Here is a 13,564-nt window from a genome sequence, read left to right as displayed (position 1 = left end):
CTGGAGTTGGCGTCCCTTTTCATCGTTTGGGGCCGATCGTGTGAATCGGCCATTACTTCACCTCTTCCGCGGGAGCGACCGCCCTCGGGCTTATCCTCGCAATGGCGGTCTGCGAGCCCCGCCCTATTGGTATCAGACGAGCCACCTGGCTCGCGTCTCATGCAGTGGCTGAGATCGACCATGTTGACCTCTGGAAATGGCTGCGTGTCAACTTTCATGGCAAACTGATCGAAGAGTAACCGGCCTTGCTCTACCACCCTCTGAATCTGTCCGCGCAAGGCTTTGCAGTCGTTGGTGACATGGGTGAACGTGTCATGCCATTTGCAGTATGGTCTGCCGTTCATCTCTTGTAACGTGGGGATTTTGTGGCCGTTGGGTAACTTCAGCTGTTTTTCCTTCAGGAGCCAATCAAAAATTTGCTCCGTTTTGCTCAAATCGAAGTCGAATCCCTTTGCAGGCCCTGGTTGCTTTGCCCACTTGCAGGACACGGGTTTCGCCCCCCGGGTCCACTCAGCACTAGTGAACTCCTGATCTCTTGCAGAACCTTTATCTTTGTCCTTCTCGATCAGGGTGACGCGCTTGTACTTGTCCTGGTACAATTCTGGATGGCGCTGTTCATATGTTGCCCACTTCTGAACCATGTCTGTGTCTACCGATGCGTCTGCATCGGCATCAGCCGATGCCTGTGCATCGGCTTTCGCCAGTTTGGGGCGCCATACTTCCTTCGGCGGGCGCGCTTTTGTCTCCACTATTTGCTGGATTTCCGCGGCCAGATTGGGCCGCGCTCTTCTCAACATGTACGGTATGCGTGCCTCGGCTTCTTCCAAGCTTCGCGGCCGCTGCACCCGGCGCTCCGAGGCCGGCCGAGTCCACCGGGGCACCACCTTGGTCGGTGGTACCTATCTTCTTCTCCTTCTGACTCCTCGAAGTCTTCTCCTTGAGGTGACTCAGTCCGTTTGCTCTGAGGTGGGAGGGGTCCTAGACGTTTGAACACTGAAACTTCGTTCGTCCTTCTCCTTTGTTGTGTGCATTCTGGGCAGTTCTCGATTGTTGGCAATCGGTTTATTCCTGAGTCCCAGCAATGTTTGAAGAAAGGACAGTTCCAGTGCTTGTCCATGTTGTCTTGCTCCTCTGACCTCCCTCTGGCGCGATGTTCGTACCCGTCGTCGTTTCTGTCATGTTGATGATACCTCCTGTTTGCATCAGACCGACGATATCCTTCATCGTCGTCGTCATAGCGGCGACGTCGGTCGTATGGCTGTTCATGCTTGCTGAGGAGGTGCTCGGATAATGGGCGTGGATGCCGTATGTTTCTCACCTCCTCGTCGGCCAGGTATCGTTTATCGTCGTCTTGGGGCCGGTCACATGGACCGGCTTCCTCTTTCTCTTTGCCATGAGAGTGGCTGCTCTCTGCTTGGTTCGCGATATGGCGAATCACGAACCCCGCCATATTAGCATCGAAAGAGAACCCTGGTTCTCCTATGGAGTGGCTGAGGTCGACCGTGTTGGCACCAGGCAATGGACGTGTACCTCCGTTGAGCTCGATGCCGTGCGAACGGGTCTTCCCACGAGAGCCGACGAGTTCGGTTCCGAGGACCGCCTTGACCGTGTTATGCTTCTTCCTGAGCTCGTCAGCCAGGTCCTCATGCTTGACCGGAGTGCTTTCCGCCATCTCGGATGTAGATGGCGATGTGGTGGATGTCGTGGATGTTGAAGATGGTCCCACTGGGCGTGCCAGAATGTGTTGGCGTCAGAAACCCACCGGCGGGCGGCGGCCGGCCAACACCGTAGAGCCGGGAACAACTTAGGGCTGCGGCTGGCCCCGGTCCCTCGGAGCGACGGCCCGCAAAGCCTCCCGGTCGCGCGCCGATGCAAGCTGCAAGGGCGTGCCACCTGACCTATACCGGTCAGGAAGGTGTGGATGATGCCTCGCTTAGTTTCCTGCAGGGCACACACATACACGTTAAATACGAGCCTCGATCGGCTCTCAGGTTATCCTGTGAATCGGCTCATGGAGCCGATCCACCCATGATTCGTCCAAGGTGGCCGAATATATGGTGGTCCTGCCTGATCAAGATAAAGCATATGAGACCCACGACGATCTAGGGTTTTCACCGCATAATCGGATCATCCTACTCACGATTGGGCCTTGCGCTCGCGCACGGTGACAGTAAGACAGCCCTAGACAAGGCCTAAAAACCAACACGAAGTTGATCCTCGGAACATCCTGTCTAGGGCCAGCAAACTACACCCTACACGCCGCTGGATCCTCCAACCCTTTGTAAGGCCTAACTATTGCAGATATTAAACTAATCCCTGATAAATCAAGGAGCAATCGTAACGGATCGGATCTACTAAATAACGATCAAGCGGGGTGCCGCCCCTGCACCCATGATGAGGTACGAGGACGGCTAGATGCGCAAGGGTTGCACTACGACGAGCATATGATACTAAGAACAATGCTAACCCTAACACACCTACGATAACTACGTTGCTCGCCATCAAAAAGGCTTCGGTACGAGCAACGCATGAACAACGTGGGCAGGCTCGTGCTTTGCCTAGATCACAAGATGCGATCTAGGCAGCATGGTGCTTACCGGAGAAACCCTTGAGACGAAGGGGTTGGCGATGCGCCGAGATTGGTTTGTGTTGAACGTTGGTTGTTGTTTATTTCATAAACCCTAGATACATATTTATAGTCCAGGGGACTTTCTAATGTGGGCGTGCACCAAACCGTGCACGGGTAAAACTCTAACTTCTAAACTAAGATGCGATCTAATATGTTACAGATACATGGGCAGTTTAGCCCAACTTGGTAAACAAGGCCGATTCACGTATTTTCTTCCATGTATAATCTTCACGTCCATCTTGATCGCGGCCCACCTCTGACTTGGTCAAATTCTGGTGATAACATATACAACCTTCATTTTTCCATCATGGTGGAAGTTTCAGCTTGGACATTAATCCTCAGAATCTCTTATGAGAATATTATTTGTTGTTGAATGATTAAAGCATAAAAGAGGAGTCCATTATCTGTTTTCTATGTTGTCCCGGTATGGATGTCCTTAAGTTGAGATCTATCAAAATCGAGAAATCAAATGCGATTTATCTCCTTGGACCTTTGTACAGGTGGCATAGAGGTACCCCTTTGTGACACTTGGTTGAAACATATGTAATGCGATGATAATCCATGGAAATCCGAGCTAATTAGGACAAGGTGCGGGCACTATTAGTATTTGATGCATGAGGCTTGCAACTTATAGGAAGTTTTATGCATAACCCATATGAATTATTACTACCGTTGACACAATTGTTTCCATGTTTTCAAAATAAAAAGCTCTAGCACATGAGTAATCTCTGCTTCCCTCTGCGAAGGGCCTTTCTTTTACTTTATGTTGAGTCAGTTTACCTACTTCTTTCTATCTTAGAAGCAAACACTTGTGTCAACAGTGTGCGTTGATTCTTACATGCTTACTTATTGCACTTATTATATTACTTTGTGTTGACAATTATCCATGAGATATACATGTTGAAAGTTGAAAGCAATTACTGAAACTTAAATCTTCCTTTGTGTTGCTTCAAAACCTCTTATTAAGAATCTATTGCTTTGTGAGTTAACTCTTATGCAAGACTTTTTGATGCTTGTCTTGAAAGTACTATTCATGAAAAGTTTTTGCTATATGATTCAGTTGTTTAGTCATTATCTTTTTGTTAGCAAACTATAGACCATTGCTTTGAGTCACTTCATTCATCTCATATGCTTTACAATGGTATTGATCAAGATTATGTTGGTAGCATGTCACTTCAGAAATTATTCTTTTTATCGTTTACCTAATCGAGGGAGAGTAGGAACTAAGCTTGGGGATGCTTGATACGTCTCCAACGTATCTATAATTTCTTATGTTCCATGCTAAGTTTATGACAATACCTACATGTTTTGTTCACACTTTATATCATTTTTATGCATTTTATGGAACTAACCTATTAACAAGATGCCACAGTGCCAGTTCCTGTTTTCTGCTGTTTTTGATTTCAGAAAAGTTAGTTTACAAATATTCTCGGAATTGGACGAAACAAAAGCCCACGGCCCTATTTTCCACGGAGTCTTCCAGAACACCGAAGAGGAGTCGAGGAAGGGCAGCAGGAGGCCCACACCATATGGCGGCGCGGGTGGCCCCCTGGCCGCGCCGACCTATGGGGAGGGAGCCCCTGGCTCCCCCGACGCTGCCCTTCCGCCTATATATTCTCCCAGAAGTAAAAACCCTAAGGGCATCGGTCTTCCTCCATGAAAAGTTACGTAGCCGCCGCCATCGCGAAGCCAAGTTCGGGGGACAGAAGTCTCTGTTCCGGCACGCCGCCGGGACGGGGAAGTGCCCCCGGAATCCATCTCCATCGACACCACCGCCATCTTCATCGTCGTTCTTGTCTCCCATGATGAGGAGGGAGTAGTTCTCCCCCGAGGCTGAGGGATCTACCGGTAGCTATGTGGTTCATCTCTCTCTCCCATGGTGTGATCTTTATGTGATCATGAGCTTTGTAATCTAGTTGAATATGTAGATGTTACTCTTGTCTATTATGCACTCTAGAGGTTACTTTCATATGAACTCCAGAGTCACTCTCCACGGTGTGATGGTGACAGTGTGCGCATCGTGTGTGATTCCTTTATGAAGTTGTGGAGCTTGTTTACTCCGGCTTGAGGTGTGCTCTTGTAGCCCTACACAATGAATGGTGTTTGTTATCCAACAAGAGAGTGTTTGAGAGTAGCATTTATTTATTCAACTATGTGATCATTGTTGAGAGTGTCCACTAGTGAAAGTATGATCCCTAGGCCTTGTTTCTAAGCATTGAAACACCGTTTCCAACAAGTTCTGCTACATGTTCGCTTCCTGTCATTTTTATTTCAGATTGCAATTACTACTTATAGTCATCCATATTACTTGTATTTCACTATCTCTTCGCCGACTAGTGCACCTATACATCTGACAAGTGTATTAGGTGTGTTGGGGACACAAGAGACTTCTTGTATCTTAATTGCAGGGTTGCTTGAGAGGGATATCTTTGACATGTACCTCCCTGAGTTCGATAAACCTTGGGTGATTCACTTAAGGGAAACTTGCTGCTGTTCTACAAACCTCTGCTTTTGGAGGCCCAACACTGTCTACAGGAATAGAAGCGTGCATAGACATCAGCTGGCGACAAAAGTGGTTCTATCTCTGGAACGTCCTAGCATCAGGACAGCGCTCCAATCTACCTCCATTTGAAGATGTCCTCTCTGCAGTGCCGAAGAAATCCTGGCGAAACACTTTGACTGCTGAAGAAAGTGCCTTAGCCGACCAACTGTATGAAAAGGTCATGGACCTGAAGAACGCAGAAGGTCTGACGATGTGTGGCATTGAGGTGGTCTCAGTGTTTCTAAAGCGTCGGGTGCAACCGCTAATGTCACGGCCTCATCAGTTGTGGATGTACACCGGCGCGACGGATAAATCAAGGGTCAGTTTAACTAAATTATCCGATGAGGATCTTCGAGATGAGGTGCGGCCCTAACCCGGCTTAGCCAGAGGGACAATATTGTTATGACTTCAGCTCGCCCTCCTCTCGACCTTAAGCATCTTCCAGCCAAGGTAATCTTTTTCGCATTTGCATCGGGTGTTGTTTTTATTTCTGAACCTGAACTCGATAGTTTTTTTCCTGTCGACAGGCTTCCACCGTTGCCCAATGTTACCCTCCTACACCCAAAAGTGGGGTAGCTCCAGAGGATGATGATGCTTCGGAAGAGACCGAAGATGAGCAGCACATTCTCGAGGATAGCAACGTCCCAGGTGACGAAGCCCCCGAGGATGATGCCCTCACTAAGTCTATGCGACGCAGGAAGATCAACGAAGACCTGATGGCGACAACATAATCGAGTCCTAGCGGAAAAGATGATGATGCCAACGCAACTACTTCCCCTGCTCCTTTTCAAGAAACATCGCCTCCTCCAGTCGCAAAGGGTTCAACAAGCGTCTTTGCCGACGAAGATGACTTAGAGTTGAGTTTGTAAGTTTTTTCTCTCTCTTTGTACCTAACCTCCTTCAATTTGTCTGAAGTGTGTATTTATTTTTGAGCATCTCTGATGATGATGATGAAGTCCCTCTCGCGAAGAGGGCTAAAATACTGTCTGAAAGGACCGAGTCAGCAAAGGAATCAAATCCTTCGACTGCTGAGCCTACTCCGCCGCCAAGAACAAGTGTGGCCAAGGTTCCTCTGTCGACGGTTAACCCTTCTGCAGGCGCCTCCGCCCCTCCAATTTATCGTGACCATGTAAGTATAATATCTGGCACAATATCCATTTAGCCCCCGAGCTGATGTTTGATTTTTTGAAAAGGATCAAGCATAGGCTGAGATTCGTTTATCATGCAGCTTAACATAATCTTTATCTTCTTGCTCGCAGCCAATTTTTGTCACAGTTGACGTTGTGGCAGATTTTGATGATCAATTCACTCGCCTGGAATCCGAAAATGTCCAACTTCGTAAAGCGATTAAGACTTCGGCTGATCAAGTGCTGGAAGCCAACATGCTTGCAACCGAAGTTCAAAACAAGAAAATATTCCTAAAGGATGAGCTGAAGAAGTTGAAGAAGAAAATGAAGGACGAGCAAGAAGCTAGACGCGAGGCTTTCATCATAGCCGATGAAAAGGAAGGTGTCCTTCGAGAGTCTATCACGAACTTGCTAAGTAAGTTTCCCTTCACACTTTGCATGGTAATCTTTTCAATAATATCTTCTTGATTGCTTATTCACAATTTTTCCAAGTACTGCCGATATGCCTATCGACCGTACGAGTAAACTTCGAGAAGATTCAATGTCGGATGCTCTCTCGTTTGCTACTGATTCCAGCAACCAGGTCCAGGGTCTCTTTAAGAAAACCAAGGGGGCTTTGTCGAAGCTATTTTCGATGATGTTCCCGAAGTTGGACCAAAATAAGACCCTTGGAGAAATGGCGGACACCTTCTTCATCGACTCTTCCGAAGCCATAGAGGTAGAAGCGGCGCTCCCGTCTTTACGGGTCAGTTCTTACTTTTCAGCTTTTGATGGGTCATGGACTTGGTTCTGAGTTGGAAAAGTTGTCCAAGGCGTTGCCAGTAGATGCCAATGACTGTCTAGTCAACCTCGAACCATTCAAGCAATCTTCAGTGCTCTGCATCAATCGACTCCTCAAATTAGTTGATGAGGACAAAAACAAGGCTGCATCTGAAGCTGCTCCTGATTCATCGTTAGTCCAACCTTGAATTGAGCCTAGCTTCCTTGTTGTAATTCGGATATATTTTAGTCTTATTCTGTACTGAACTAAACTGGCTCTGTTGCTAGTATCAACAATCTTTTGAATGTAATATATCCTCCCGATGGGAGTTTTTTCGCCTTTTATCGACACCTTTCTAAGTTAAGAATTTTGCTGCAGATTCCTTCAACTTCTTCTCGTGTCGAAACTTCTTTGAACCCTTCGGCTGGTGATGAATCAGAATTTGTCCGTCGATTACGCGATCAAATTTCTCGGTTGAACAAAGACATATCCAATCTCCATGCTATGGCAGCTTTGGTGAAAAGAAAAAGTGAAATTGCTACTGCGGTTGAACAACATGCTTTGGATCGTCTCCGTGTTGCCACTGAGAGTTTAAGCTGTAAGCAATCGATCACTCTTGTTTTCAGCTGTCTCATTCGTTGAAATCTTCTGATGATTTAATTCTTTGACTTCAACAGTCGTAGCTTTTGATGAATCGGAAGAGAACAAACAAATCCATGAAAAGATTCCAGCGATGACCGATGTTACTCACCCAAAGCGTGAACTATGGTCCAATCGGTCAAAGGTTGTAGCCATAGCTAAGTTTGAGTATCGAGTCGAGAAGGTGCATTATTACTTTGACAAATATCACGCTTATCTCTCCATGGTGTGGAAGACTATGTTTCCATTGGATCAAGCACCTGAGAATTTATCTACTTTATTCAATCGATTCAAGACTCTAGACAGAATTCGATTATTGGTGCGCAAAGAACTTCTTGCTGGAGCCGAACATGCCCTTGCTTCAGTTTTAGCGTGCCATCAGACCATAGATTTAGAGGCCATAGCAAATGCTAATGTAAGATTGGATAATACTATCCCATAGCCAGACATCTTGCATACGTTATTATTTCTCGAATGGAAACATGAGTCGAAAGAGATTTGAAGGCCCGAGAAGACCAAGAAAACTTGCCATGATGAAGTTTTGTAAAGATTTTTCCTTTTTATGATGACCTTGCGTTGCAAGGAGTAATCCTGTATGTACTTGATGTATTTTTAAACATCATTTGTGAATTGTTTGAACTTATTAGTTCGATTGAAATACTTTGTCGAGGGCAACTGAGTGATCAGGTTAGTTTGCACACTCGACGACTCTGTTGTAATTGCATTATTTGCAGAGTCGATTCGTAAGTTCCGTAAGAGCGACACCCTTCGAATAAACGAGGGATTTAGGCGCTTTATTTATTTGGCTTCGTAACACGGTGCACCGGTATGAGCCTTTTTGTAAGTAATATTGTTTTCATCAACTGCAGCGCTCGCGAATTTTTTTGAGGCTTGGATGGTTTGTAATGTATCGATAACCATAGCTCCCGGTGGGAGTATTAATTAATTATCAATACTGTAGTAACTCCTTGCAGCCCCCGAGTATTATCAGGTCAACTTTATGACACGTAGTTTAGGCGAAGCTCCCGATGGGAGTAGTAGTCAATAAAAGGGACCCGAATATTCGTTCGAGTAATGAAATAATAAATATGTAAGCTGAACCAGAAATTTTATTCATAATATGTAACGGGCTAAGAAGCTTTCATGTAACGAAGAAGAAAAGGTCGAATTCTATGCAGAATCGTGGCAAGTGTGCAACATTTCATGGGTTCCCAACATCTTTACCCGAAGTAGGGTTCTTGAGACGATAACCTCCTCCTGGTATTACTTCATTGACGATGAACGGTCCTTCCCATGGAGATTCGAGTTTCAAAGTTCTTTCTTGTTTCAGCCGTAATACCATATCACCAATGCTGAAGCTTCGGTTGCGAACTCGTCGACTGTGGTAATTCTGTATCGCCTGTTGATATACTACCGTTCTGGCTAAGGCGATGTCTCGAGCTTCATCAAGGAGATCCACATCATCTTGTAATGCATGGATAGAGTTTGTTTCTGTGTATGCAGCCACCTGAGGAGTTTCAAAGCGAACATCGGCTGACAAAAATGGTTCGGCTCCGTAAACAAGGAAGAACGGAGTATACTGTGTTGACCTATTTGGTGTAGTCCACAAGCTCCAAAGCACAGACGGCAATTCCTCGACCCAAGCTCCGGCTGCACATGTGAGACGTTTTTAATGTCATCACATATTAAGCCATTGATCCACTCTACTTGCCCACTGGTTTGAGGATGTGCAACTGAGGCAAATTTGAGTTTGATACCACTGTCATCACAGAATTGATGGAATTCCTTGGAATCGAAATTCGTTCCATTATCTGTAATGATGCTATGAGGCATACCGTAACGACAGGTTATTCCTTTGAAGAATTTGACAGCTGTTTTAGCTGTTTGGTTTGTGACTGGCACAGCTTAGATCCATTTGTTGAATTTGTCGACTGCAACCAATAGATGTGTGTGTCCACCAGGTGATGATCTCGGTAGTGGACCAACTTGATCGAGTCCCCACTGCGCAAAGGGCCATGCCAAAGGTATTGTCATTAGATCCGTCGCAGGTGCATGTGGCTTTGGTCCGAAATGTTGACAAGGGTCACACTTCCGAACCAAATCTCATGCATCGGATGCCGCTGTTGGCTAATAAAACCCCGCTCTGAAAACTTTTGCTACGAGAGCTCTACTACTTGCGTGATGACCACAAGTTCCTTCGTGTATTCTCGCAGTAGAGCCTTCCCATCGTCAATGGCGATACACCTTTGGAAGATGCCCGAAATGCTTCGCTTATAAAGTTCGCCATCCACTATGGCAAATGCCTTAGATCGACGCATGATGCGCTTAGCTTCCGTCGGATCAGCTGGTAATCTTTGCTCCATCAAATATGCTAAAAAAGGCTCGGTCCATAAATGTTCGAGGAGAAGGACTTGCTCTTTAGATTTTGGCGTGGGATCTTCGACAACTTCCTAGAGCACAGCCCCCGAGTCAGTAATCGACGCTTCTGGGGGTGCCGCAGTTTTTTATTTAATGGATCTTCGAGCAATTACTTCGTAGAAGACTCCAACTAGAATAGAGGAACACGTGGACCCTATATTGGCTAAAGCATCGGGCTCCTCGTTGCTAGCCCTGCCGATGTGTTTTAGCGCTCAACCTTCAAATTTGGCTTCCATGGATTGGTATAGTTGTCGATAAGCAATCATGTTGTCACTGACTGCGTCGCATAAATTCATCGACTGCTGTACCAAAAGGTTTGAATCTCCATAGATGTCCAAACGAGTTGCTCCACATGCCTTCGCCATACGCATTCCGTGTAATAGTGCTTCATACTCTGCTTCATTATTTGTCGGCAGCGGAAAATTCATCCTCAGAATATATCTCATTTTGTCTCCTTGTGGTGGGATTAACACTACTCCGGCCCCTGCACCTATGCTCCGCTTGGATCCATCGAAATACATCGTCCAAGATCCGGACATGTCGGGTGCTGCTAGGATTTGCGACTGAATCCAATCGGCCAAGAAATCGGGGAGGACCTAGGATTTAATTGATGTCCGGTTAACATAAGTTATATCATGTGGCACTAACTCGATAGCCCATTGAGATACTCTGCCTGTAGCCTCTGTGTTGGTGAGTATGTTCTTCAATGGTGCTTCGGTTACCATGATGATCGGATGCTCTACGAAGTAATGCCGTAGCTTGCACGCTGTCCTCCACACGACATATGCCAACTTCTGGTCATGAGGATATCGCTGCTTTGTCGGTGTAAATACCTCGCTGAGGTAATAAACATGACGTTGTACACCATGGACTTTCCCTGCCTCTGGTCGCTCGACCAAAAGTACTGTGCTAAAAAACTGCATCGTTGCAGCTATATACACCAGCATTGGCTCTTTTTCTTGTGGAGTCACGAGTACTGGGGATGTTGATAGGATATTTTTTAGGTTACCAAAAGATTCCTGTGCTTCGGCTGTCCATTCAAACTTCTCAGATTTCTTCATTAACTGATAAAAGGGCAAGGCCTTTTCTCCCAATTTTGCGATAAATCTGCTAAGCGCTGCCAACCGTCCTGCCAATTGCTGCACCTGATGCAAATTCTTTGGCGGTTCCATGTCGAGAATAGCTTTGATTTTCAAAGGGTTGGCTTCTATTCCTCTAGCTGAAATAAAGTACCCGAGTACTTGGCCCCTGGTACCCCAAAGAAGCATTTCTTCAGATTCAACTTTATTTTGTATCTGTCGAGATTGTCAAAAGTTTCTCTCAGATCATCAACGAGGGTGGCTGCGTTTCTAGTTTTGACGATGATATCGTCGATGTAAACTTCAATATTCCGACCAATTTGCTCTCCAAGGCTAGCTTGCATGCACCGCTGATAAGTTGCACCTGCGTTTTTCAGTCCAAAAGTCATGACGTTGTAACAGTAAACGCCGTGCGAAGTAATGAACGCAGTTAACTCCTGGTCTTCTTTCTTGAGCTTGATCTGATTATACCCTGAGTAAGCATCGAGGAAGGAGAGGCGATCACAGCCTGCTGTGGAGTCGACTATTTGATCGATGCGAGGTAGTGGAAAATGATCTTTTGGGAAATGCTTGTTGCGGCTTGTGTAATCGATACACATACGAAGAGCCGTCGTATCTTACTTTGGCAGCATGACTGGGTTAGCTACCCATTCAGCTTCTTTGAGCTCCCGAATAAAACAAGCCTTACGAAGCCGATTAACTTCTTCACCAATAGCTTTTCTTTTTGGTTCTGAGAAACGACGTAATGTCTGCTGTACAGGTTTGGCTTTAGGATCAACATTGAGGGCATGCTCAGCGAGTTCCCTGGAAATACCTGGCATGTCGGATGGTTCCCATGCAAATATTTTCCAGCGCTCACAGAGGAACTCGATGAGCGCGCCTTCCTATGCGGCAGCGAGATCTGCCGATGTGTTGACCGTTTTCTTCGGATCAGAAGGGTGCACTTGCTGTTTCTTGTCTTCTTTTGCAACGTCAAATTCATCGGATTTTACATTCCGATTATCATCAGGAGGCTACGTGTGATCTGTAACAACGTCGAGTGCATTGAGCTCTTTCTTGACTCCAAACTTTGAAGCGATCTTCTGAAAATCCCTATCGTAGTTATCAGAACGAGAAAAACTTCCGTGAACAGTTATGGCTGTCCCGTTGTTGCCTGGCATCTTCAACTTTAAGTATGCATAGTGAGGAACCGCCATGAATTTGGCAAACGCTGGTCTGCCTAAAATGGCATGGTACTGTGACTCCCAATCGACTACCTCGAACTCCAGTTTCTCCTTTCTGAAATTGCTAGGTGTGCCGAAGACTTCATCTAGCGATATCTTGCCAAGGGGATAAGCGGGTCGGGTCGGGATGATGTCGTGAAAGCCTGTATCAGATTCTTTTAGCATATCGACCGTTAAACCCATTGCCTTCATCGTGCTTGCAAATAGCAGGTTCAAACCACTTCCTCCATCCATGAACACCTTGCTCATGTTGTATCCTCCAATCTGTGCCTCAAGGACTAAAGCGGCGTGACCGGGCCTTGGAACAGCTATCGGGTGATCTGCTTTACTAAACATTATGCTCTGATCTGACCAGTCGATATAGTTAGGTACCTCCGCCATAGCAACCTCTGCGTATTTTACTTCCCACGAGAACTTTTTGGCTTCTCTCTTTGAAAAGCTAGTCTTATGGATCATGTTGACCTGTCCTCGAGACGTGGGATATACTTCGGTTGGTATGTACACATCTTCTTCTTCTGGCAGGTATTGTTGCTGCTGCTACGGGTGACTATAAGCTGCCGCCCTTTTTTCCGCCGAACGAGCTCTTGCTTTTGTCTCCATCCTAAGATCATCGCAAAACTTCTGAACTTCAAGGAACGGTCGACAATTTTTGAGCAAATGAGTAGCCTTCTCGAGGTTATCCTTTGGGTCGATGTAAGATGCAAGCAGCATGGTGCTTCGAGCTGCTCCATAGCCGACAAATAAGGCGTTCGAAGGCGGTTCTTGCTTGATTGCACGTTGTAGCATCCTCGTTTCCACTGTCGAAGGCGGCTCGTAGCTCGCTCCTCCTCTTCACGGTGTAGATCCCTTCGTCTCTTCCGTTGCTCCTCCCTTCTACCAAAACGACTTCGACTGCTCTCGCCATTATTCCTAGGCAAGACTGCCAAGGCTGCTGGTGAAACAATATTATCTGGAGCCGAAGTCCTTGAGCTTGGCGCGTTTGAACTGGGAAGTCAAAGAAATCCTCTGGAGTTGATGATGAAGTGGACACCGCCGAAGGTTGTGTCCATACTGCCGCGTGACTTCGAAGAGATTGGATGCGAGGCCTCGGCATGTGGCGTGAACTCGAAGGATCCACAAAGAACTGAGTTTCTTGGGCTTGGCGGTG

This window comes from Lolium rigidum, chromosome 7 (genome assembly GCF_022539505.1).
Source record: "Lolium rigidum isolate FL_2022 chromosome 7, APGP_CSIRO_Lrig_0.1, whole genome shotgun sequence".
Taxonomy (NCBI): Eukaryota; Viridiplantae; Streptophyta; class Magnoliopsida; order Poales; family Poaceae; genus Lolium; species Lolium rigidum.
This window is presented reverse-complemented; position numbering follows the sequence as displayed.